The 27560-nt window shown below is 38.5% G+C and overlaps 1 long non-coding RNA gene across 1 annotated transcript in view; it reads right to left on the bottom strand.

The window, feature by feature from the left end:
* Window positions 1-926: 926 nt before the first annotated feature.
* Window positions 927-27560, bottom strand: part of LOC140523634 (uncharacterized) — a 129458-nt gene continuing 102824 nt past the window's right edge. The window contains exon 3 of the long non-coding RNA XR_011973431.1: window positions 927-1245. This is a non-coding gene — a long non-coding RNA (uncharacterized lncRNA). The remainder of the gene's footprint in view (window positions 1246-27560) is intronic.

The following is a 27560-nucleotide window of genomic DNA, read 5'->3' as shown; positions in this document are numbered from 1 at the left end:
CTCTTTCTGTCACTCTGTTTCTGTCTTTGTCTCTGTCCCTCTACTTCTCTCTATCTTTGTCTCTGTCTCTCTCTGTCTCCTTATCTTTATGTGTCTCTATCTCTGTGACGTTATTTCTCTCTCTGTCTCTGTCTGTGTGTGTGTGTCTCTCTGTCTTCTGTCTTTCCTCTGTCTTCTCTCTGTGTTGCTGTCTCCCTATCTCTGTCTCTGACTTTTTTGTCCCTGTCTCTTGTTTCTCTCTATGTATGTGTCTCTAACTCTGTCTCCCTCTCCCCCTCTCACCCCCCCCCCCCCCGGCAATTCTTTCTCAATCAAACAATGGAAAAGGTGATCAAGGATCTGCTCTCCAGGACAGGCAAGACTCTTCTTGAATGCCTTCTCTGAATCTCACTGTTTTCAATTACCTCCTAACACACCTCTGGGGAGTTGGGCCAAACAGGAAGATTAGCAGAATAATGAGTTTAAATTATTTAGCTTCTCTCTCTTCGCTCTCTCCCTTTATTTCAGTGGCAATATTGTACCTAATCCAGATCCAGATGCATTGGATGATACATGACAGGTTATAGCTAATGACTGATCTCCTTTTCAAAATAATATGCAGATTTCTACTGCCCCTCTCAATACTGAGGAACAATAAAAAGAGAGATTGGCAGGAAAAATGGAGGGAGAGGATTTGAGCATTTTCTTTTCATCAGAGTTAAATCTGAATTTATAAATGAGTAGAGAGGACCTGGTGGGATGGAGAGATGTTTTGGGGAATTATCAAGGGATTTACCACTAAGGTTCTAAAGATTAAGCAGAAGCCTTATAAATGTACTTACATTGTTGGGTTTTTTTTAAATCATAGAACAGTGAATTCTAGAGCTGGGAAGGACCTTAGAAGTCAGCAATCCCCTCATTTTATAGAAAAGGAAACTGAGGCCCAGAGAAAGAAAGTGATTTGCTCAAATTATGAAATAAGTTAATGGCCAAGCTGAGACCTAGATTATATGTTTTACTGCCCAGGCTCTTATGACACTACCGTGTCAATTTAGGGAAAAGGTGGGAGGACAATAAAGTGAGTTTGGAGGCGGCTCCTGTCAACTGAAGATCAATCAGAAATGAAGATAAAACCTCTCTGAAATGACTGGCAGGGAAAACAGAATTCAATTCACACTCAGCTCCTCAAGAACTCTGGTCTGCTCTGTCAAGTGAGCTCTGCTGGGCAGTCTTCTCTTTGATTATTCACATCCACAGGAGAGGGAACTGTGGGAACAGATAATTAAAAACAGCAGATGTCAGTAATAACAATTCCTTACATTTGTACAGTGCATTATACTTCCCAAAATGCTTTCACAGGCCTTGTCTTCCTTGATGAGTTAGAGTAGATGATCCCCCAAATCCCTCCCAGCTCTGACAGCCAATCGTCCTATGATCTGAGAGTACATCAATCTCACTACAATCATGGGCAGGTGGGAGTGAGGGAATAGTTCAGGCAGGCATGCAAGAACACTGGCAGGTAATCCCTGGACTTTCCTACTAGAAACTTTCATCTCCCTCTCTCTATTTGGCTCAGTGCTCCTAAATGGAGGAGGGAAGAGAGAGAGGTACCCACCACAGTAGTTTCCACTAGCCCATACTGGGCTCAGATTTTCCCTCATTCTTTTGACTTAAGCATTTCTATTTTTCCCCTCAGACATACTCACAGGAAAGGGCTGGGGAATTATAGTATCATAACTTAGCAGATGGATAAATAGGACTTTGACACGTATGCCAACATCCAGAGGTGGGCTTCTTTGCCGAGATGGGGACAGGCATGGCTTTCTCCCCTGAAACGTGTACCTTCCTCCCAAATGGTGATTTCCTTGCCTTGCCTTGAACAAAGTGCTCTAGCGTGCAACACAATTGTACCCATTCCCATGGTGCCTCTCTCCCACAGTTTGCCCACTGTGAGGTTGAGGGGGGTGAGATTCCCTAGAGAAGGAGTGTGGCTTTTCTCCCTGCATAGCTATACCTGTTGCCTGACTATTCTGTCTCTTGATACACCCACCAGCCCCTCCCTTGAATTTGCCCCACTAGCTCTGCCTCTGAGATCCCACCATCTAGCACTGCCCCAAGGTGGTCCGTGATGCTAATTGAATTCTGCTAGAGAAGCAGCCAAGATGTTGTAATGAGTTGGAGGTCAAACCCAGACCAAGAAATGGGCAGACAAGTTGTGAAACTGAAAAGGCTATAAGTGAGAAGACTGTCTGAAACAGAAACAGGGTCAAAATAAGTAATCACCACTGTCCAAGAAAAAGGACAACAAGAGGTGAGGTCCAGCACTCAGACAGTGATAGTTCAGGCCCAATAAAAAACAATGTCAAGCTAGAAAAAACATCATCTCAATTTGCTGTAGCCACTTTGTCTATGAACATATGCATGCTTTTTACAACTAGCTGAGTGTGTCTGCCCAGCCCCCACACACACTTAAGCTACTTTACCTGGGGAGTCCCCACCACCACCAACTTCATTGTTCTCCATGACAAAGCCTCCCCCTGTGATACTGAGACCCATTAGCCTTTTTGACTTCAGTTTTTTTCATTTATAAAATTAGGGCTAGACCATCTCTAGCATCTCTTCTGGCTCTCAATCCAAAGACCCTATGATCTTGTAAGCTGAATCAACATAACATCAAATGCACATGAACAAAATCCTTTTTTTCTGACTCAACAAAGAAAAGAGCTTTACTAAGTAACTGAGAGTTGTAGTAAAATAAAACAAAGATGACACATTGAACCAAAGGAGAGACAGTCAGTGGTGTAATGGCAAATTACAATGGCAAGCTGCTCTCAAAAAAAAAAAAAAGAATTACAAAGAACATGCTTTTAAGTTCAATCTGAATTAGTAACATTTTCTTCATCACTTTCTTAAGTTTAAACAATCAACAAAAAATAAGCCAACTCCTGATTTGAGTCATTTACTCATTTTTGAGGTGTAAATATTCTCACTGAAAAATTAGCAATCTGCTCTTACTTGAACAAAGAACAGAATTCTTGTCCAATCCAAAGCCCTGCTTTCTCTATGGACTTTCAGTTGTTATGTAAAACAACTTATGTAACAGCTTCTCAAGAATGTGCCTCCCAAGAAATTCCCTTCCTGTGGAAATGTATTTAACCCTGGCCCTCTCTGCCCCTCTTTGGCACTACTGCGCATTGGTTCCATGTGATGACCTTGAACTGCAATTTGCTTGGTTTGGTTAAAAAGAGCCTACTTTTTGCTATTTTGTAGCTCTTCTTTATTTCAGTTTGACAAACCCCAGTTCAATCATTTATTACACAGCCTTGGGTTGGTCACTTCCCATTCTTGGATTTGGGTTTCCTCACATGTAAAATGAGGGATTGGGACTAGACTATTTCTGAGAATCTTCCAAGCTTGAGATCTAGGACCTGTTGTCACAATATCAAGATAATACCTGTTATAATATCAAGAATTCCCCAAATACAGTAGAGCAATAAGGAAGGAGAAGAGAAGGGCAAGAAAAAGTGGAAAGAGAAGGAAATAAGCATTTATATATAGTACCTATTATGTATCAGGCACAGTGCTAAGTGCTTTTACAAATATCATCTCATTTGGTCCTCACAAAAACCCTTCAAGTTGGCTGCTATTATTATTTCCCTCTTTTATATTTGAGGAAACTGAATTATAACACAGTCCATTAATGTTAAAAGAAAGGCCATTTCATCAAAATTCTCCCCACTGAAATCACAAAACATAAGATACATCCCATTTCCTTGTTAATTATGCCTCAGAGTCTGTGGGTTTTAATCCTGTATTAATACTCTAATTATCTGGTAAAGGCCAATTCAAACTTCACCTTCTCTTGGAAACTTTTTCTGACCACCTTCCCATCTTTTCTCCTCACCTCCTCATCCTGGTTGCTAATGATCTTCCGCTCTGCCCTCACAAAGAACTTTGTTTTACTTCTCTGGAACAAAGGTAGATCATGTAACACTTTCTATTATAATCATCTGTTTGTACCTCATCTTCCTAATAATGTATAATCTCTATAAGAATAGGGACTGTGACATAAATTTGAATCTCCTCCAGCACCTTGGATAGCAATCTGCTTAATAAATGTTGCTAGAGATCATGGCACTAGGTCTAAGAAAAACATAGTCCACTCCCCTCATTTCACAGAAGAGGAAACAAGTTCAGAAAACTGACTGACTCTCCCAAGGTCGAACACAAAGGAAGTAGCAAAGCCAGGAATAGACCCTTGTCCTCCAAGCTCTTTCCCCCAAGCCATGTCTGTGGTTATTGTTGGAATATTCTGAATCTTTTTGTTTTCACTCCTCAGTTTGAATTGTATTTTGCTAATCAACAACAAATAGGATATTGGTCCTCTTATACTTCTGCTACTGCTTTCAATAAACAAGTACAAGAAAAAAATAAAGAAACACTCCTCAGCCAGGGAAAATGGAGTTTACACACAACTGCTCTGCACAGACATAATCAAAGGCAATTGATGTCTTTGATTTTTTTATTGATTCTCTTTGATGTTTTTATTACAACATCACTCAGAAAGACTAAACATCTCCATTCCAAATTACATGGAGGGCTTGTTCCTAAATGCCAGGGAAAAAACCCCAACAAATAGAAATTGACTGGCACATCTAATTCTTCTGAAAAATCTCTTTGCTCCCAGAAATGAACCCTGACATCTTCCTTCCCTAAAATAATGGTTGTGAATGAGTCTTTTCGTTCCCAGGTAATAATTTTTAATAATATTAAGCCTTCCCAGGCTGTAATTTTGATACTTGCCTAAAAGAAGTAATCTCATTTCCTCCAATCCCAACCCAACAAGCATTAGTAGGCACCTATTATGGGGAAGGCACTGTAGTAGATGATAGGGATACAAAGACGAAGTGAAGAAAAAAAAAAAAAACATGTGTCTCCCCTCAAGGAGTTTACATTTTACTGGAGAGTGAATCACTGTGTGTAAACAGATAAGGATAAGAAGGATAATTTGAGGAGAAAGAGAGCATTAACTTCTAGGAAAATCATCTAGTAATAGGTAGCATGTGAGCTTAGCCTTGAATCAAGTTAGTGAGCCTAAAAAGTAACAGATGGCAAACATGGAAGACAGCCTGGGCAAAGGCATGGAATCTGGAGATGAGATTTACGGTCCAGGGAGCAGTAAATACACCAGTTTGACTGAAATAGGACCAATTTCACCCATTGACTCAAGAGTTTTCTCACCTTACAGTCTCAGGGAGAGGAAAACTTAGACTCCATATGGGATACAGGATATAAAAATTGTGTCTGAGTCCAGAACTATAATGTGGAGCAAGATGTATGCAACTTACTAGGTAAGATGGAACAAGTTATGACAACAGATTCAGTCCCAAAGTCTTGCATTGGCAAGATCTTCCCTCCCCTCCACCCTCCACTTCACCTACTACCCCAGAAGTATGGTACTCTGGATAAGAGTACAAGATGTCCAGTTTCTCAGGGTGGATTCCGACCTTAAAATTTTCTGAGCTGGCATTGACCTGTACAGCTCTGATGATAGGTAGAGCCACTCCACTGTGTTGTGCTGACAGCTGCATCTGTTTTTATCTCACTTTGATGCGGCCAGGTATTTAAGAGATCACTGAGAGTTTAAATGAACTAGATACATGCCCAACAGGGCTGCTATGACAACCCCTCAGAATGACAAGCGGAGCTCATAACTCCTACAGTTGCTATACATCCATGAAGGTACTGACTTCTTCCCCTACCCATCCTTCCTTTGTTATCTCTTGGGAATAGAGACAAACATTCTCAGAGTTAACTATCAGAAAAGACTGAGTTTGCCAGCTACTGGTACCTTCCTCTCTAAACCATCTTCCATTTATTCTTTATTTATTTTGCAAGCATAATGGGTTACTAGCCAGTAGAGGCAGATAACAACCATAGTAACTGACATTTATATAGCACTTACTATATGCCAACCAATGTTAAACACTTTTATAATTATTATCTCATTGAATCTTTATAACAACTCTGGGAGGTAGGTGCTATTGTTATTCTCATTTTACAATTGAGGAAACTGAGGCAAACAGAAGTTAATTGTCTTGACCAGAGTTAAACAACTAATAGATGTGAGGCTGAATCAGAACTCAAGTCTTCCTGACTCTAGGCTCAGCACTCTATCCACTGCTAAATGAATTCCTTCTGTCTAACCTCTCTAATTATTCTGGCTGACTTTGGCCTTAGATGAAACTAAAGTTATCAACCCACTCACCCTCATAGTCTCCATTATGAGGTGGTAGACCATAGGATCATAGTTTTATAGCCAGAAGAGACCTTACACATCATCTGATCCAAACCTCTTATTTCATACAGAAAGAACATTTTGACCCATAAAAATGAAGTGACTTGCCAAAGGATACACAGGTAAAATTTGGAAAAGTCAAAATTTAAGCCTAATTTCTCTGTCTCCAAATCCAGAATTCTTTCTGCTCATGACCTTACACCTTGTGGAGTGTTTCAATGTGTCCTGTCTTACCACCGTTATAAAGTACTAGTTTACTCTTAGCCAAATATCAGTCTCCATCAAAGAAGAAAATATGACTGTTTCTGTGTCATCAGTGTTGGCTGCTCTTTCCCAATATCCATTCAGATGATGCTGGAATTCCTAAAATACCTCTTTAATAAGGCAGCTAAGTTATGTTGCATTCAAACACTTTTTGTTTGTTGTACTCTCCACTGTGATCTGGAAGACCCTTAGAGCATTTTCTGACACATAATATGGTAAATCCTGCAGGGAAATTGTTCCAGGGGACTCTGCCTAAAGGTTTTCTTCCATTTGCCTCGGATGGCTGCCCTGAGTCATCCCATATTTTTATGACTGTTCTGATACTTGGCATTCTGACTTCCCTGAGCCAAAACTGTCTCCATTTGATATATCTTTTGGTGGAAAGACTGCTTTTCTTCCTATCTCAGAAACCACTAATCTCCTAAAGTGGAAGGCCTCTGGTATATAGGTCTGCCTGTACATCCATCCCTCTACTTCTCATGATGCTCCAGGGCCCTGTTTCTTTTATCTGTTGGTGATTAGATCCTTTCTCTCTACCAGTCAGCTCCTTGCTAACTTTCAAACTGGCCAGATTTCTATGAAGCCCCTTGGTTAGCCTGCCAATTGACATGCTGGTCACATTCCTCAAGCGTTACCAATGCCAGTCTTTAAGGTCTACATATGAAGTCCTCTAGAGGCCTGGGAATAAAGGGCTTCCCAGTCAACAGCCCATGGTTGTCAGATTTTCCTCTGTCATCATGTTAGCAATCATTTCCTATGTAAAGTCTAGGCCCCAATTCTACATGACAGCCTCTGAGATATTTAAAGTTATCATTTCTCCCACCCTTGAGTCTTTTCTCCTCCATGCTAAACATCCTAAGTTCTTTCAATTGATTCTTATATGTTGTGGTCTGTAGTACACTCATCATCTTGGTAACAGTCCTCTGCATACCATTCTATTTCCCCATGTTTTTCCTAAAAATGGGAGGGAGGGGAAGAGAGAGAGAGAGAGAGAGACAGAGACAGAGACAGAGAGACACAGAGATACAGAGAGAGACAGAGACAGACGCAGAGAGAGATGGGGTAAAGACCTGGAACCTAAAAAATACAATTATTTGCAAAATTATATTAACTAACATTTATATAATTTTTTAAGAACTAGTGAAGTTCTTAATAGACACTATGAGTTGCACAACAAACCTATGAAGTGGGCATTAAAACACTATTATCCTAAATTTGTGGAAGAAACTCAGTTTCAGAAAAGTGAAGTGCCTTGCTCAGTATCATACAATGTCATATGTAGAAGGTTTTACTTGATTTTCCCCACTTGCTAGTCCCCTTGCCAAACTACGTTCTGTTTGTTTTGAATATATGCATGTAGCTCCCATTCTACAACTACTGTTCTCCCTTTCCACCAATTGAATTCAAAGGTTAAGTTTTTCAAAGACTACTCCTCCACATTCAAGCTACGCAATAAATTTTCTTCCTTATAATTATAGCTCATGATACCCAACTGACGCATTTGCTTTCAACAGTCAAACACTTGACACCATTTGCTCAAAGCAAAAGCATTCGCTTAAATATCATAGCATGAACAGCAGTGACAATACACTCTCCCACAGCCTGTGTTCCCTGTTTATAAACCTAAATAGCATTAGTAGGCAGAGAGAGCATACATATCAAAAAAGGATACACATATATGGGGTGCACACATGGACAAAACAACTCATGGCCCCTCATGTCTTTCCTCCTCTCATAGTGTCCTCATGTTGTTTCTGCTGAATGCAACATCTTTGCTAGGTATTTCATTTTGCCAGGTTTTCTGTGTCTTTTTCTCACTGTATTTTACCTTGACTCGACAAATGGATTCTCTATACCTGTTGTCTGCTGGACATACCTGTCTCCTATTGAGTGATTGGCTCCATGCAAAATGTCACTATTGATGAGAGAAGAGGAAAAATAAATCCCCTCCCTCCCATAGATACTCTGTAAGAGCTAGCAATGAAAAGGTGAAGAATGACCCTTTGGCAAGACCTCAGGTTTTCCTCTATGTTTGTCCTTCTCAACTCTCAGATATGACTCTCCTTTCAATTGTCTCTGAAGGGCTTTTTAATGACAGCAGGGTCCTGGCTGATCCTTCACCTAGCCAGTGGTTAGCTGCCTTCCAGGAGGATTAAAGATGTATAAATCTTCCTTCACACTGACTAATCAATGTCTGGGAGGGTGGAATCCTTTAAAACAGAAGATGGACCACTTCTATTCTACAAATAAAGAGTCACTCAAAGTTTCATGTCCTTGATAAGCTACGAAGGCTAGTAATCATAGTGTGAAAGGACAAACCTCACTTCTTTTACTTGGAGGATTCAGTTGATCAAGGTCTCCTAATCATCACACACACACACACACACACACACACACACACACACGCATGCATGTGTGTTTATACCTGTTATTTCCCCTGCTAAAATGTTATTTCCTTGTAAACAAGATCTATTTCACTTTTTTCTTTGTATACACAGTTCCTAACACAGAGACTGGGACCTAGAAGGCACTTAGTGCCTTTTCACTTATAGTTGAATGATTAATTGATTGGAATGACCACAGATGTCCCAATCCCAGGACCATCTCTAGCTTCCATCATCACTCTGCCTGGGAAGGTGGAGGCCATACCTTTCACTCTATTTTGGGATTGACACCAGAATTCTCCTTGATATGTGTCCCTCTCAACTACGAAAAGTCAAAGGTATTTCCTGAAATATCTAAGTCTTTGTGCTATTATCATCTGAGAAAACAATAATCCCTTAATTCTCCATCCATACCAAAGGCACAAGTATGTAGATTCCATGGCTGCTTAGAAGCAGATGAAATAGCACTGCACTCACCTACAATACCAGTTCCTCATACCTCAGCCACAACACCAGAGCTTCAATATTGTGACAAAGAGAGATGGTGGAAAGAAATGACCAAATACTTCCTGGGATTAGGGCATCTTTCACCTACAGCCCTTTACGTTTCTATAACCATCTATGTTCCTGTCTTTGTCACCAACCCTTCTCAAGGATTGTGATTAAAAGGGACAAAAGAATAAAGTAGCTTCTCCAACCTACTTTTTACCTTGGATTAGAGGATTCCATTTCCACACAACAAAATCCCATCCCACGTTTCTCTTATTCTGTTGATTCTAAGTCACCGTCCACTGAGATAAAAGCCATTTTTCTCCTGCTACCTCTTTCTGTACTTTGATTTTTAGCTTACTCAGTCTGTATCTTCCATATTTCTATTCTACACTGCTTTACTCTTTTATGATGCGCTCAAGGAAACCGTGCTTTCAACAATACTCAGATGGACCCCTGATTTCAATGATGTGAATATTCCCTCTAAAAATGCAGATCACAATCTAGCCCTGCTTGCCTATTCTGCACAGATCTTGTCTACATAGTCCTATAAGTTTACCACAGGTGATCCAACCAACATAAGCAACATATATTCCTGGCTTTCTCTTAATATTGCAAGGATATCAATTGAGGACACAGACTGTTCTTGGGTTATCTCTTGATTTTGCCACACAATCAGACTTTTTGATTATTTATTTCTCTGATGATATTCTTTACTCCTCTTCTTATAAATATTATCATCACCATCATCATCAATAATAATAATTAGCATTTTATATCATGCTTTAAGTGCTTTACATATGTTATCTCATTTTATCCTTTTGTAATTCTTTATCATTCTATTCTATATATTCTATTATTTTATTTTTGTAATTCTTTATTATTCTATATTATGGTTTGTTCACATCCAGCTTAAAGATTATTTTAGTTCTACAACTCACATCTTGAAAAACCTTCTGCTCTTGGGGCCCCTCCCTTTGGTTGAATGACTCCTTCCCAGAATATTCATTGAAGAAGAAATCTCAGGCCATCCATTTCTTCATTTCCAAACAGTTCATTTCCATTCCTCTGGAGGTGTTCTGTATCTCATGTGCCAGTGCTAGATCTCTTTTCCTCATCCCATTTCAGCTTTCTTTTATATGCTATCTTCTATGTTAGAATGTAAGTTTCTTGAAGAGAGGGACCAGCTTTCTTTTTGATTGCATTTATATTCCAGTTCTTTATACAGTGAATGGGCACATAAGAGACTAATAAATGCTTCTTGACTGACTGAACATACATATCTCTGTTGCCTTTGATTGATAATCCCTTTTGATTCTTTGGAGCAGGTAGTATTCCACAATTTGCAACCCCACAAGTAGATTGAAAGATTATTGGCACAAAAATGATAGATTTTGTTTCTCAGAAAAAGTTGAGATTTTTGAAGTATTGACTCAGTTTCTGTATTTTCTGGCTTAGCCAAAGTCATTTTTATTACTTGTAGCCACAAAGAAAAATCTGGACCACAAATGTGCTAATTAATCCCATTGTTAATTTCAGATACCAATTCTTCCCTAAACTGAGAAAGGGGTGCTCAATTTATAATCATCTGAAACAACAGAAAAACAAAAGAAAGGTAGTGCAGATTTAGAAAATTAATAAAGATGTACAATATTGGGAGGAGTTAAAAAATTAAGAGATGGATGAAGGTAGATCAGACTACAATGACTTATAAATGGAGCATTTGGGGAATAATTGAATACTTTATGCTGAGCAGGTTCTTTCCATTTTAATGCCCATGGACAGCAAAGTTTCTCATAGGAAAGAAAATTCTTCTTAACCCCTCAGGACAATAATGTGTAGTCTACAGTAATGTATAGTCTACCCATGGTCCATTGAAGCAGTGCCAACATCCCTAGAAGCATAACAACACAAGTATTCCAAAGTGTTATTAAAGTAACTCTGCAATTTCTGGTAAACAATTCAGCTTCTTTTCCTCCTGCTTAATTCTGGTCCTGACTTGTGATACAGTTATAACATCTGTCCAAGATACAGGTACTAATGGGAAAGTTCTATAAATTGGGGGTCTACAAACCTGTCATAATCTGTCATAGTCTGGATAATAAGCATTTTCCATCCACTTTTTTTTCTGTTTAGATTATTAGAAAAAACTCTTGACTGAGTTTGCATCTAATTAAGATACCAGAAGGTTCTATGGCTTGATGCATTCAGAAAAATGTTGCCCTCAAAAAGGAGCATCTTCACCATTCATGGAGAATCCCTCTTCAACTTGGACCCTGCACTAGAAATCTTCCATGACTGTGATACATATTTTTGGAAGGCTATATCTCTCTGTTTTATATCTTGATTGATATTAATAATCAGATTCATAGAACATAGTTGTCTCAGGTTTTTTTTAATCTTTTGAGGAACCTTTTTTATAATTTTGAAATATGCATAGGAGACAGTTTGTTGAAAAAGAGCCTTTTAGTTTTAAAAAATCATATCCTTTTTTATAGTCTACAAACAGAAAGTACAGTGGTATCTTATATTCCCTACATCTTTCAATTAGTTGTGAGATGATAAAGGGTGTGGTACACTGTGGAATATCACTTGTGAAGATGTACCTATTCACTCTTAAGATCCTTAACAAGGGTGCCTTCAATGTCTCTAGATTTTTATTATAAAACTTTTATATAAATAGGAAAGTAGGCATAAAGCTTTCTGACAAATGATGTTCTCTAGGTGGAATGAATAGGAATTTAAAAAAATTATTAATTCTTACTATGTTCTAAGCAATATGCTAAGTGCTAGGAATATATACATGAAAATAAGATAACTCCTGATTTCAAATAACTCTCATTTTAATTGGGGAAGACACAAGGATATGCTGATAAATGTTTAATAACCAGGTCTCTACAGAGCAAATGTATGCATGAAACTTTTAAGTTGAATATACATTATTAACATGTTATTAAGTCTAAGCAATCAACAAAACAATAAATCATTCCTAATTTTTGGAGTATGATGACTTCTGAGATGCAAATGTTCACAGTGAACATTTCACTATTGGCTCTTTCCAATACACACTAACTCCAGCACATCCCTGAGAAAATATATCAGCTGTAGGACAGATGGAAAGGCCAAGTGGCCCAGCAAATCAAATAGTAAGGCCCAAAGGTCTTTAGGTTACACTTCTGTGAAGCGAAGATGAAGATACTATCTGGGTTAGCGGGATTCAGAGTATAGCTATCAGGGAAAGGATTTTTGTAGTGATTCTGATGCCAGGGTCAAGTGGTGGTCTCTGGGCTAGTGAGACTAGTTGGGACAAATGCCCACAACGTTTACATTGGCTATCCAGACCCCATGGTGATATCTGCATGGGCAGATCTCTCTCTGTCTCTATCTCTGAGTCTGTCTTTCTCTCTGTCTAATAAAATAATTAAGTGTGAGGTTTTTTGGTCCCTTTGGTATCTTTCCCTCCTTCATATACATTGACAATATTTTTGATATTGCAGATAATAATTATGACTGATGTTAAGGTTCATATTATATAATATATATATATATATACATATATATATATAATTTCATTTGATCAGCTCAATAACTCTGTGAGATAGGCACAAAGTTGACTCAAAATTGGAATGGGTATGTTGGATGACAGAAGTAGGCTCCAAAAATGTCTTTACAAGCTATGAGGTTGGAATGAATGAAAAGGACCAAATTTAATAGGGATAAATATACATTTTTACATTTGTTGTCAATGAATCAACTTTACTATATCCAAATCCAATACACTAAATATATTTCAGCAGTTCATCTGAAAAAAAAATATGGGTTTTGGCAGATTAATTATGAGTCAACTTTACAATATGGTAGATCAAAAGGGCTATATTCAGTCACATTAAAGACACAAAATATCCAAGGTTTAAGAGTCATAGATTGTCCCACTTTTCTCTGTGCTAGTCAGACCAAATCTAGAGTATCACGTTGATGTTGGGGTACCATATTTTAGGGAAGCTAGTGATGACTGGAAAATTCTAGAAGAAGACAACTATGATGTTATAGGGCTATGCACTCAAGTACATGCTATGAAGATTGGTTAAAGAAGTGAAGAACATTTAGCCTGGAGAAGAGAAGGTTTGGGGTTGGAAGGATGAGGGGAAGAAATGAGAGCCAATGCCAAATATTTGATGGAATACAATATGGTAAAAGAATTCGACTTTTCTTACTTGGCCCCAGAGAGCAGAACCATGTAGGATCCGTGGGTAGAAATTTCTATAAGACTCAAGGTCAAAAGAAAATTCCTAACAATTAAAATTACCCCAACGTGGAATGGGCTGCCTTAGGAAGTGTGTGTGTGTGTGTGTGTGTGTGTGTGTGTGTCTGTGTGTGTGTGTGTGGTGAGGAGGGTGTGGTTCTCCTTCATTTGAAGTCTCCAAATAAATGCTGCATGACTGTTTGTTGAGAGCGATGCAGAAGGGATTTTTGTTTAGGGTTGGCTCTGTCTCAATGACTCCTTCCAACCCTAAGAGTCTATAATATTGTCACACAATTTCAGAGTCAAAATTCAAATGCAATTTTTCCTGACTCCTTTCTGTAGTCATTGCCTAGCTCCTTGCTAGCCTCTCTTACTCTACGTTCCCCTCTCCACTTGATTCTTTATACTACTACTAGTCTACTCTTCCTCAAACATCACTTTAATTCTTCCCCTGGTGTGCTTAAGAATCCACAGTGGCTCCTTATTGCCTATTGCATCATATCAAAGTTTCTCTGACTGGTACCAGACAGCTTTTATTTCAGTTCATTTTCCTCATTATCTCTTGAACGTGTAATTCTCATCTCAATACTTTTTCCTTGAGAATAGGGACTGTCATTTTTATCTTTGTATGCTTAGTGCCTAGCACCATCCTTGTAGGTGAATTGATTTTCTCACTTGAAATACTCCTTTCTCTTTTCCAATCATCCAAAGCTAACCTTTCCCTCAAGACCCAGTTTAGGTTCACCCTTTCTCCATGAAACCCTTAGTAATGTCCCTCTTTCAAAACTATGTCCCTCATAATCTCCACTCTGTAATTTCTGACTTCATACTATATAGGTATAGACTCTTCTGGGGCAGCTAGGTGGTATAGTGAATGGAGGCTGGATCTGGAGTCAGGAAGACATGAGTTCAAATCTAGCTGTGTGACCCTGGACAAATCATGTTACCCTGTTTGCCTCAGTTTTTTTTTAATAAAATTTATAAATGAGCTGGAGAAGAAAATGGCAAACCACTCCAGGATTTTTGCAAAGAAAATGCCAAATGAGGTTCCAGAGAATCAGACACAACTGAAACAACTGAACAGCGATATAGACTATTAGTTGTTATTTTATGTATGATATATTTGTCTCTAGTCTAGATTGAAAACTTCTAGGTATCTGGTGGCATAGTGCAGAGCTAGGCTGGAAGTGGAATCAGGAAGACTTGAGTTCAAATGTGGTTTCAGACAAGGTCTACAACCCTGGGTAAGTCACTAAACCTCTGTTTGCCTAAGTTTATTCAACTGTAAAATGGATAAAATAGTAGCACCTACCTCACAGGGTTGTTGTGAGAACCAAAGGAGATAATATTTATAAACCAGTCCCTGGAACACAGTACGTTCATCCTTCATTGCCAAAGAAGATCATGCCATCAGAAAAATAATGACATGACTTGCAGTTGACTTTGTTTTGAGTGAGGGAGGGCTGTGCAGGTCACCAGCCTCACTTCTCCTCCAGAACCATCTGAATTCAGTGATCAGATATTCATCAGGATGACTGGAGATGACCCAGGATGAGGCAATTGGGGTTAAGTGACTTGCCCAAAGTCACACAGCTAGTGGATGTCAAGTGTCTAAGGTGAGATTTGAACTCAGGTCCTCCTGACTCTTGCACTGGTGCTCTATCCACTGCACCACATAGCCACCTCTCCTGGAACACAGTAGGTGTTATATAAATGCTTATTCCCTTCCCATTTCTTGAGTGCAGGAACCATAGAGCTGGCAGGGATTCTCAACCTCAACCTTCTCATTTTGTATAGGAGAAAAATGAAGTTTAGAAAGAGGAAGTGACTTGTTCAAAGCTTTTCAGCTGTGTAGTGATAGAGCTGGAATTAATCCCCTGGTGTTCTGATTCCTACCCCAGAATTTCTTTGACTTCTCTTGTCTCTAGCATAGTTCAAAATATACTGAGGAGACTAAATAAATAGTTGTTCATTGAAACAATTTTATCATTTTTCACTTTACAAATGAGAAAACTGAGACACAGAGAGGAAGATGACTTGCCCGCTGCCACATAGCTAACAATTGCTGGAGCCTGGACCCAAAGCCAAAAGCTCTAGGTTTCTATTGCTGTATCATCTTAACTTTTCCTTCTGTGTGCTAGAAATGCACTTGTGATTTTTTTTCCTCCAATGATTGCTATTCTTTAATCCTGATTTGTTTGTTATTTTTGCTTTTTTTTGGAGGGGGTGTGATGGGAAATTGGTGTGTGTGTGTGTGTGTGTGTCTGTGTGTCTGTGTGTTTTTATAGGGAAGGGTTAGAATGACTTTTCTGAGTCCAATCAAGGAAAGCAGCTTCTTAGTGGGGTAATTGGGGTGGGGGTGGGGGTTAGAAAGTGGAAAGTGTGGAGGGGAAGGAGGATGGATTAGGACTAAGGATGCCCCCCCTAAATATGAGCCACAGACAAATAATAGAGGGTTGACATTCTAGCTGTGAGCTGCTGTCTTGAGTGGAAGTAAACCATCCCTGTCTAATGTAAAGATGTCACATTTGGCAAGATTTTCCCAGCAGGACCCACATTCCTGCTAATCACTTAATCTTCATGTTGGTTTCGTTAATGCATATTTACCCTTCTGACTCTTCTTCCTGGGCTGGAGTCCAAAGATCCCTCTGCCTCAGCAGTCAACTCAATTCAATTCAATTCAACAAATGTTTATGAAACAAATGCACTTGAGGCATTTTGATTTAGTTCTCCCCATTCATTTATTTGAAAAATACTTATGAAGCACCTACTGTGTTCCAGGGACTGTGTTAGACACTGTGAATACAGACTCTAAAGCAAATAGCACCTGTTTTAAGGGTACTTGCATTTGGGCATATTGGGAGAAAACAATTCAAATATAGATATGTAAATATAAAGTATAAATGACGTAAGACACAAATAGATTTTCATGAAATAATGAAGAGCAAAATGAGCAGAACCAAAAGAATGTTGTATAAAATAACAACAATATTGTTTTAAGAAGAAGAACTTTGATGCAGAACCAAGATGGCAGAGTAAAGGCAAGGACTCAACTGAGTTCTCTCGCTCAAATCCCTCTAAATCCCTTCAAATAATAGAGTAAACAAATTCTACAGTGGTAGAACCCACAAAAATACATAGTGAAGTAATTTTCAACTTAAGATAACTTAGAAGGTGAGCAGGAAAGGTCTGTTGCACTAGAATGAAAGAGGAGCATAGTCTTGTGTGGGTACATCAGAGCAAACCCAGCCCTAATGGACTAGGAGCAGACTTTGGTGCAACTGAATCAGTGGCAACAATGGCAGTTTCTAGACCTCTCAGCCCACAGACAGTAAGAGGATCAGACAATGGATCAGAAGGAGAGTTACAGGGGTCCCTTTGCTGGCACCTGGGGCAGGACTCTGTTACATTGCCTATATTTGGATCTGGGTCTCAGTCCTGGGTTTTAGTCCCACTGCGAGGAGGAGCAGTAGCATACTAAAGCTTGCAGCCACAGGGGAGCAGGGACCATGGTCACAGTTCCAGGGTTTAAAAGAGTGATTCTGGTCATTCACAAACCAGTGCCCAGTACAGGAGAGTAGTAAACATACCTTCCCCTAGATCTTACCACATTGGAAGAATCAAAAACTTACAGGTCCCCAGAATTGCCTCTGAAAATAGCTGCACAAAAAACATGAAACTTAAGACAGTACCCCCTCCACAGAGCTCCACTTTAGCATAGAGTTAAAAGTCAATAAATATTCTGGAAAATGAGCAAACAACAGAATAATTCTTATCACAGAAAGTTACTATGGTGACAAGGAAGATCAAAACACACTCAGAAGAAGACAGCAAAGTCAAAATTCCTGTATTCAAAGCATCAAAGAAAAATATGAATCAGTCTCAGGCCACAGAAGAACTCAGAAAGGATTTTGAAAATCAAGCAAGAGAGGTAGAGCAAAAGTTGGGAAGAGAAATGAGGATGCAAGAAAATCATGAAAAACAAGTCAACAGCTTGGTAAAGGAGGCTCAAAAAAAATACTGAAGAAAATAGCACCTGAAAAACAAAATAGGCCAAACGTAAAAGAGGCACAAAAATCCAATAAAGAGAAGAATACCTTTAAAAACAGAATTGGCCAAATGGAAAAGGAGATACAAAAGTTCACTGAAGAAAATAATTCCTTAATAGTTAGAACTAGGCAAGTGAAAGCTAACGACTTTATGAGACATCAAGAAATAAACATTTACAAATGAATGGGAAAATAGAAGAAAATGTGAAATATCTTGTTGGAAAAACAACTGACCTGGAATATAGATCTAGGAGAGATAATTTAAGCACTATTGAACTATGTGAAAGTCATAATCAGTAAAAGAGCCTAGAAATCATCTTTTAAAAAGATATTCTAGAACCAAAGAATAAAATAGAAATTGGAATAATCCACCAATTGCCTCCTGAAAGAAATCCCAAAATGAAAACTCTCAGGAATGTTATAGCCAAATTCCAGACCTCCCTTATCAAGGAGAGAATACTGCAAGCAGCCAAAAAGAAAAAATTCAAATACTGCGGAACCATAGTCAGGATAGCACAAGATTTATCAGCTTCCACATTAAAGGAGCAGAAAACTTGGAATATGATACCCTGGAGGACAAAATAGCTAAGATTACAGTCAAAAATCACCTGCCCAGCAAAACTGAGCATAATGCTTTAGGGGAAAAATTGACATTCATTAAAATAGAGGCCTTTTAAGCATTCTTGATGAAAAGACCAGAGCTAAATAGAAAATGTGACTTTCTAATACAAGATGCAAAAGAAGCATACAAAGGTAAACAGGAAAGAGAGATCATAAGGGATTCAATAAGGTTAAACTACTTATATTCTTACATGAGAAAAAAGATATTTTTAACTTCTAAAACCTTTCTCATCATTAGGGCAGTAAAAAGGAGTATACATAGACAGAAAGTAAAGGTATGAGTTGAATGTGATGGCATGATTATCTTAAAAAATAAAATTAAGGGATTAGGAAGAATGCACTGAGAGATGGAAAAAGGAAGAGGCAGAATGGGATAAATTATCCGACTGATAAGAAGAGGCCTGAAAGAGATTTTATGGTGGAGGAGAAAATGGGGGAAGTGGGGAGGGGAGCACATGAACCTTACTCTCATTGGAATTGACTCAAAAAAGGAATAGTAAGCAGTGACACACTCAACTGAATGTAGAAATCTATCTTACCACACAGGAAAGTAGTAAGGGAAGGAGATAAAAGAAGGGGTGGGGTGGAGCTAATAGAAGGGAGGGAAGTTTGAGGGAGGTAAAAGTCAGAAGCAAAACATTTTTGAGAATGAATAGGGTAAAAGAAAAGAGAGTAAAGGAAGAGGAAAATATGATGAGGGAAAATACATAGTTGGTCATCATTTTTGTGAAAAACTGCAGTAAATTTCTCTGATAAAGACTTCATTCATCAAACATATAGAAAACTGAGTCAAATTTGTAGAAATAAGAGCCATTCCTCAGTTGATAAATGGTCAAAGTACATGAAGAGACAGTTTTCAGACAAAATCATCAAAATTATCTATAGTCATATAAAAAAGCTCTAAATCACTATTGATGAGAGGAAAGCAAATTAAACCTTCTCTGAGTTATTACTTCTCATCTGTCAGATTGCTTAATATGACCTGAAAGGAAAATGACAAACCTTGGAAACGATGTGGGAAAATTAAAACACTATTGTACTATTAACAAAGTTGTATACTGATTCAATATTCTAAACAGAAATTTGGAACTATGCCCAAAGCACTATAAAAACCCTTTGACCAAGCAATACCACTACTAGGTCTGTATCCCTAGGGGATAAAAAACAAAAAAAGAATAAGGACCTATGTATATAAAAATATTTACAGCAGCTCTTCTACAGTGTCACCAAAGAATTAGAAATTGAAGTCATGTCCATCAATTAGGGAATGACTGAACGAGTTGTTGTATATGGTTGTGATGGGGTACTATCAGGCTTTAAGAAATGATGAGCAAGATGTTCTCAGAAACACATGGAAAGATTTACATGAACTGATGCAAAGTGAAATGAGCAGAACTAGGAGAACGTTGTACAAGTAAGAGCAATTTTGTATGATGATCTACTATGAATAGCTTAGCTATTTTCACCAATACAATGATCCAAGACACTTCTGTAAGACTTAGGATGAAAGGGTTATCCATCTCCAGAGAAAGACCTGTTAGAGACTAAATACGCATTAAAGATACTTTTTTCTTTACTTTCTTTATTTTTCTTGTTTTCTTTCACAGAATGACTTACAGAGAAATGTGTTTGGCATGATTTGCAAAATTGTGTTTTACATTTATAACCTATGCCAAATTACTTGCCTTTTCAATGAGGGGGAAAGGAGAGAGAAGGAAAGAATTTGGAACTCAAAATTTGAAAAAAAAATGTTAAAATTGCTTTTATGTGTAATTGGGGAAAATAAATATTTTTTTAAAAGAACAAAGAAGACCAACTTTGGGTGACTAGGTCATTATGACTATTATAAATATCCAAATTAACTACAAAGGACATATGAAGGAATATGCTATCTGCATCCAGAGAGAGAATTGATAAATAGAAGAATGTATAGAACGATTTTACATATACATACTTATATACATATATATATTTGCACACATATACATATTTGTGCCTAATGGTAGTCATCTTGGCAAGGGGGTAAGGAAAAGAAGTAAAAAATGGAAAACAAATGATAACCTGATTATATATTTTAAGAAATAGCAAATTGTACATAAAAGATTTTCAGTTTTGTGTACAATCAACTTTTTTTCAATTCCATCATGTTATAGAAATATGTGTTTTATTTCTTAAGTTTAAAATAAAAGAAATAAAATTTTAAAAATGAAATAAAGTAAATATGGAAGAAGTAGCATGAGATACAGCATACTATGGAGAGCAGTCCTGTGAGTCAGGATGACCTGGGATCAAGTTCATCTATAACACATATTGGATAGTTTCTTCTTCTTGTCATTTACTTTAGTTGTGTCCAACTCTTCATGACAACATTTGGGGTTTTCTTGGCAAAGATACTGTAGTGATTTGCCATTTTCAGTTTATTTTACAGATGGGGAAACTAAGGCAGAATAAAGTGACTTGCCCAAGGTTACACAACTAGTAAATGTCTCAGGCTAGATTTGAACTCAGGAAGATGAGCCTTTCTGACTCCAGGCTGGAAATCAATCTATCTACTGTGCCACCTAGCTGCCTCTGATTGTTTCTTAACTTTTCAGCATCCCAGGCAATCATCTGTATGTAATGTAAGGGTTCAAGCCTGAGAATCCAGCTAATAAGGCACTCCTCATTGGTGGGGAGAATGGCTATTCTACCTTCATGCTCAAGTGAGGGGTGAAGTTGTTAAGCTTTGGAGAAAGGAGAGATCTTGCTTCTGGCTTCAGGCTTGAAGAAAGGAAACACAAAGTTCTAGTTGTTCTTCATGGGGAAGCCCCAGATGCAGACAAGGACTTTAGAACGAAGCTGAAATGCAATGCCTTACCTCACAGAGGCATAGATTATCAAGAGATCTTTCTTTTCCCCAATGAACATGGCCTTATGCAAATGACCAGTCTTGAAGTCTGGGTTGCACAAGACCATAAATTGCGAATTAGTTACAGATCTGTACATGGAAAACAAGTTTCTGTATGAAAGAATTCCCAACACTGATGAAATCACAAGTCCAAATAAACTTGAAGGGGGTAAGAAAAGAACAGAAGGGAATAAACTTCCTATAGAAGGTAGCACTTGAAATGAACTTGAAATGGAATTATGGGACTCTAAAAGGGAGAAGTGAAAAGGGATTTATAATTCCTGGCTTCCTTGCAGATTCAGCTCAAATGCTATTTTTAGTAGGGAGCCTTTCCCAGTTCCCCTAATTGCTAGAGAGTTCCCCTCTAAGTGATACAGTGTTGACCCTGGAGTCAGGAGGACCTTAGTTCAAACCCAGTCTCAGACACACTAGCTGTGTGACCCTGGACAAGTCACTTCACCCTGTTTGTCTCAGTTCCTTCATCTGTAGAATGAGCTGGAGAAGGCAATAGCAAACCTCTCCAGTAGCTTTGCCAAGAAAACTCTTTCTGGCACAACTGAAAAACAACAACATTTATACATATGTTTTCTCACCTATCAGAATATTTCAGATTTAAACTTCTTAAAGCTCAGGGGTTAGTTTTGTCATTCTTTGTACCCTCAACAGTTAGCACAGTGCCTGGCACATAGTAAGTACTTAAATACTAGATTGATTTTTTTTCTGGTTCTGTACCTCATGAAGACAGGAATGGTGTTTCATCAAAAAACATGAAAAGGAGAGACTCTTAAGGACAACTATTCCAGAGGTGAAACATTACTGGGAGTGGACAGGTCCTGCTATAGGTATATATAATCACAGGTACAGAAAGAAGTGAATGAGGTTCTCAGGGCATCCTGAGGCCAGTGTCAAACAGTGGGGCAGAGAACGAAATGGGTGAGGAGAGAGAAAAGCACAGTCACCATGGTGGCTGCTCTTCTGAATCTGCGAGTCTAGGGACTTTCTGAAATTTCACCATGTGGCCCATTGCTACCACAAACCTCGAGGTATATAATGCCTCCCCAAGCATGTTATGGGAGAGAGAACACACTGAACAAGGAGTCAGGAAGCTCCTAGTCCTGGATCTGGAACTGAATCACTTTCTTCAGTGTGCCTCAGTTTTTTCATCTGTAAAATAAGGAACTCAGATCTCTAAGATCCCCTCCAACTCCAGTGTTATGATTCTCAGAAACTGCATTCCACCAACACCTCTGGGTCATCTGTGGCTGGGGTGGAACCCAAGGTAAGTTTCTTTGGAGCTGAACTAGCTGACACCTTGAAAGGAATTGAGTCTTTGTCAAGATCTTTATCAATTAATATTGACCAAGTGTCTAAGATGTACTAAGCATTGAGAAGCTATCCTTGGCCCTCTTTGGAAATTTATCTTAGAGAGAAGTCAGGTCAGCTGACATGTAAATCATTCCTTACAGTTTCTCTTTCTCTCTAAGGACTTTGAGGGAGAGGGAAGAGGGTAACTAGATTTTTAAGCTGGTAATTCTACCAGTTCTGCTAACCAGATTTTAAACTCCTTGTGGACAGGGACAAGGTCTTATATTTCCTTTGTATGTAACCTTGATCCCTTCTTTAATTTGTCCAGTTGATTTGTCCTCCTTCCAGTCCTCCCTCTGCCCCTGTATGCCTCAATGACTTTCTGCAGCTCTCAGACTCACCTCTAGTTGTTCCTAAATGAGAAGATTTTGATTGGTTCCTGTCAGGAAAAAGAGGAAGGAAGGAAGAAAGGAAGGAAGGAAGGAAGGAAGGAAGGAAGAAAGGAAGGAAGGAAGGAAGGAAGGAAGGAAGGAAGGAAGGAAGGAAGGAAGGAAGGAAGGAAGGAAGGAAGAAAAGCAGGAAAGAAGGAAAGCAGGAAGAAGGAAAGCAGGAAGGAAGGAAGGAAGGAAGCAAGCAAGCAAGCAAGCATTTATTAAGCATCTACTCTATTCCTGGTACCCTGCTAAATACTTTACAAATATTATCTCATTTGATCATCACAACAACCCGGGGAAGTAGGTGCCCATTATCTCCATTTTACGGTTGAGAAAAACTGAAACAGACAGAGGTTAAGTGACTTGCCCAGAGAAGCACAGCTAGTCAGTGTCTGAAGACAGGTTTGAACTCATCTCTTCCTGCTCCAGGTGCAATGCTCTATCCACTTTGCAATCCAGCTGCCTTTTTCTTGAGAAAAAGAAGGAGATTCATGGGGTCTGGAGAGAATCTGGCTTAGTACCTGAAAATCCAGTCTCCCACCTTCAAGTGGTTTCAGGCTGCCGGGACATAGCTGAATTACTGGATGTCATGGAGAAATAGCTGAAGCCTGACTGAGGATGTTTAATAAATATTATTACTTTGGTGAATTTCTAGAGCTACAGTGATTAGTTTCAAGGCATGGTTTAGAAATTGTTGCAAATTGATTTGTATGAACTTAAGTTATGCACATTGTTTATCAATAGAAATAATTTGCATCTTGAGTTCCTTTTACTCCTCTGCATTTGCTGCAGTTCCTGGGAATCTTGAAGAGTGACATGGTCCCAGACCACAGGGTCAGGGACTCATAGATTAAGTGATGAATTTATTCAATAAGATTGGTTGGGAATGGACACTCTGATAAAGGATATATCACTTGGTGAAGCCAGTACACTTAGAGGGAAGAAATTGAGGGATGTCACTTGGCATTTCAATTCAGTATTTATTAGGCACCTACTACATGCCATATACTGTAGCCACTTTTAGGATATAGACAAAGTAAGATATGAATAAATATGACTTTTTACCTTCATGGAAGTTGGAGTCCAGTGTGCCAGATAAAATAAGAAGCAGCTATGCTATAGGATAAAGAGTACCAGATCTGGACTTAATGGACCTGGATTTGATTTTGACTCTGATACTTATAATACTACCAAAATGATCTTAAATCAAACTTTGAGACTATTTCCTTATTTATAAAAATTAGAGGAATGGCTAGATGACCTCTATGGTCTTTCCCACCTCTACATCTTATAATTTGTAATTCACAAATAATTGTGGGAGGGAAAATATTTAAGTATAGCTGAAAGAATACAGCTTCCATCTTGGCCCTCCAATACGACTAAGTAAAGTTCCAGAATAATTTGCAGAGCCCTAGTATTGGTGCCGGAGGTATAATGGGAGTTAAAAGAACACTCTTACCTCAAAAGAAAGATCAGTCAGACCTAGAGGGGGTATAGAGGAAATAAGCGTAGTCAAAAAGACACACTTGATTGGATGGACTCTGGAAAAATCTGAATAATTGTGACTATGGGTGTAACGCATACACGAATATAAAATAATAGTGACAATAATCTGAAAGAGACTTGAAACTATGAGCTGGCTCACAAAAGAGCTGAAATAACATCCTTTAAAGTAACTATAGCCTAGAAGCAGCAGATGGCAGTAATAGCTAACTTGAGAAAATTACCCAGCAGATGACATAAGCAGCTCTTCAGGGAAAGCCTCAAATGGCATCCTCAAAAGCAGAGCTGAATTATGGATAGGAAACAACCCTAAGTTTGTCTGGTCTATTAGTGTTGACTTTCTCACCAATGTCTTAGAAAGCTCCCTATATATATGGAATTGGAAGTATTTTTTCATTGTTTTTACCTTGCTATTCTGTTTAATTAAAGGTCTTTGAATTAATATGCCTGCTGATTTGGTCTGGTTAAAAAGAAGAATTGAATAGGAACACGTAAGCTTTGATTAGCAATATCTGCGGACCCAAGAATACCTTGAACCTGATCATAGGTCTTAGGAGGATATATTGAGAGAAACTCAATCTCTTTTATTATGTTACAATGTGGTAGGTGCAATATTAAAAATATCCATAACATATTATGAGGATTGAGAGGAAGGAGAGGTCACTTCTGTCCACAAGATCGAAAAGATCTTATAAAAGTAGTGATATTCAGATTGGACCTTGAAAGATAAATTGAGGTGGAGAGAGTTGGGGAGCAGGGTATAACATGTACACAAAATAGCATGTGCAAAAGTATGGAAACAGAAAAGCAAAGAACATGTTCTGTAAACTAGTCAAACATGGTCAGAACACAGGGTATCTGAAAGGGATTAGAGGAAGATAAGATGGGAAAGTTAGCTTAGCCCAGCCTGTGGAGAACCTAGATTGCCAGGCCAAGGAATTTGGGCTTGATATTGTACAAAATAGAGAACCATTGAAGGATTATAAGCAGGAGAGTGAAGGAGTCCAAGCTATGTCCTGAAAGACTAAAACAAAACAGGATAAGGCTTGGGGAAGGGGGGAGGTTAGACCTGAGGGATTTGCTTGCCTGGAAAGAATGAAGGAAAGGAGAGGAAAAATGAGGAGGGAAGTGGATTCATGGATGTGCTAATGCTAGTTCTAATGCAGCTGATTTTGAGATTTTCAGTGTAAGCATTTATGCTTCAGTCTTCAGCAATTGCTACAAATCAAGGTTTTTATTTGTTTTGTTGATTGTCCAGATTTAAGAAAGTGTCAATAATGCAGATTAAACTTAAATGTGCATGCATTATTACACACATACAGACACACACACACACACACACACACACAGACACCCTACAGAGGTCCTGGTTGTTTAACATTTATTGCCACACCCTTGAAAATGGTGTAGAGAGTTCTCACATAACTTGCTCCCATTGAGGAAATGACTAGGGAGCTGGGAGCTGTCCACATTTGAAGCTTATTTGCAAAGACCAAGGGAGCTGCCATTAGCATCATATGCCAAGTTTGAAACGATGCCAGTACATTCACCTTGCTAAGCATAACAAGTTGTATATGAACACTTTGTTCAAGTTCAGACCTCACTGGAGAGCTGCTTTCATCAAACCCTGACCTCAGACTATATTTCCTGCTTGCCCCTTGAACTTCATGACTGTTGCCAAAATCTTTTTTCCAATTTAATTCCAATTACATATTTGGGCAATGGATTTTGTTGTTCTTGATTTCTCAATGGGTGGGGGAAGAGATGAGGGAGGGAGAGAATTTGGAAATGAAAAGTATATTATATTTTAAATGAAATATATTGAACAAGTGATCATTTAACCTTTACTCAAAGATTGTTACATTCACTTAGGAGGGTTGGTCATACTACCTGGAAATGCTTCTGAGCTGTTAAGGATTATATCCTACCTCAAACCAAAATTTGCCTCTTTTTCAATTTTGACTCATTGTTCTTAGTGTTATCTCCCTTCTCTGTGCCCTGCCCATACTCCTGCCAAAGGAAAAAAAATAACAAGAATCTCGGCTTAGTACTCTAGTTCAAACTAGAATGATTTGACTGCTTCATCTCCAAGCTAAGGGAAACATTAGGTAAGGGAGAGTACAAGCCAGGTTCCCATACCCTACTCCCACCCCTATAGAGAAGAATGACTTTAAGACACCTCAGTGAGTTGGTTGTGACAGAGTTCTGTAGAAGTTGGAGACTCTGTAATGAAAATCTCCCTCTTTCCAAATCGTGTGCGGATTGAGAGTAAACCCATCTGGAACATAAGAAATTATAATATAAATTAGCCTTCACAAATTCTATTGTTAGTACCAAAGAAAAATAAAGCCAGAAAATTTTCTGAGACCTTCGGGTAGTGAAGTATAAAGACTCAGAAGAGAAATGTCCCTTCTAGCTCTAAATTTTATGATCCTAAAATATAGCCTGTAGTGTAGTTAGTTTATCAGAGGACTTGAATTATAATTTCTGCTCTACCCCATTCTGTTTTTGCATCCTTGGGAAAGTCACCTCCTCTGTCTGATCCTCAGTTTCCTCATCTGTTAAATGAGGGTGTTGGTCTAAAATGATCTCTAAGATAAACTTGGAATTCTTCACTCAATCCCATAGACTCACTTTACCACTCTCAGTAGTGGCAAGATGGTCACCTTCAACCTCTGCTTAACTATTTACTCTCAGAATAAAAGTACCCTGAAAATGCTTTTAAAAAAATTAATCTGCATTATTAACTATGTGGGGAAAAATGAAGGAATTCTATTTCCATAGGATTAAAGCTCTTCCCAGCTTTGAGTGATAGCAGAATAGAAGTCAGAGGTGACTAGTTCTAATCAGACAACAGAAGCAGGCTTCTGATCAGGTAAAAGGTCAGAAGATTGTAGCCATGTTTAATGAGCTATTTGGGGAGGCATAAAGTGGGAGGTTCAGGAGGTTGCATTTAGTCAGTGGAGAGCAAAGGGGGAAATTCAAATTGGGAACAGCTTAAAAAGGTTGATATTTGTCTGAGCATATGTGCTTTCCATTCAGGAGTCACCCATTCACTATGAATGCAGAATAACTGGCTAAAATAAGATGAGAACTTTCCTGAC

Source organism: Notamacropus eugenii, chromosome 2 (assembly GCF_028372415.1).
Source record: "Notamacropus eugenii isolate mMacEug1 chromosome 2, mMacEug1.pri_v2, whole genome shotgun sequence".
NCBI lineage: Eukaryota > Metazoa > Chordata > Mammalia > Diprotodontia > Macropodidae > Notamacropus > Notamacropus eugenii.
The sequence above is the reverse complement of the archived record's forward strand: the minus strand, read 5'-3'. Positions and strand labels throughout refer to the sequence as shown.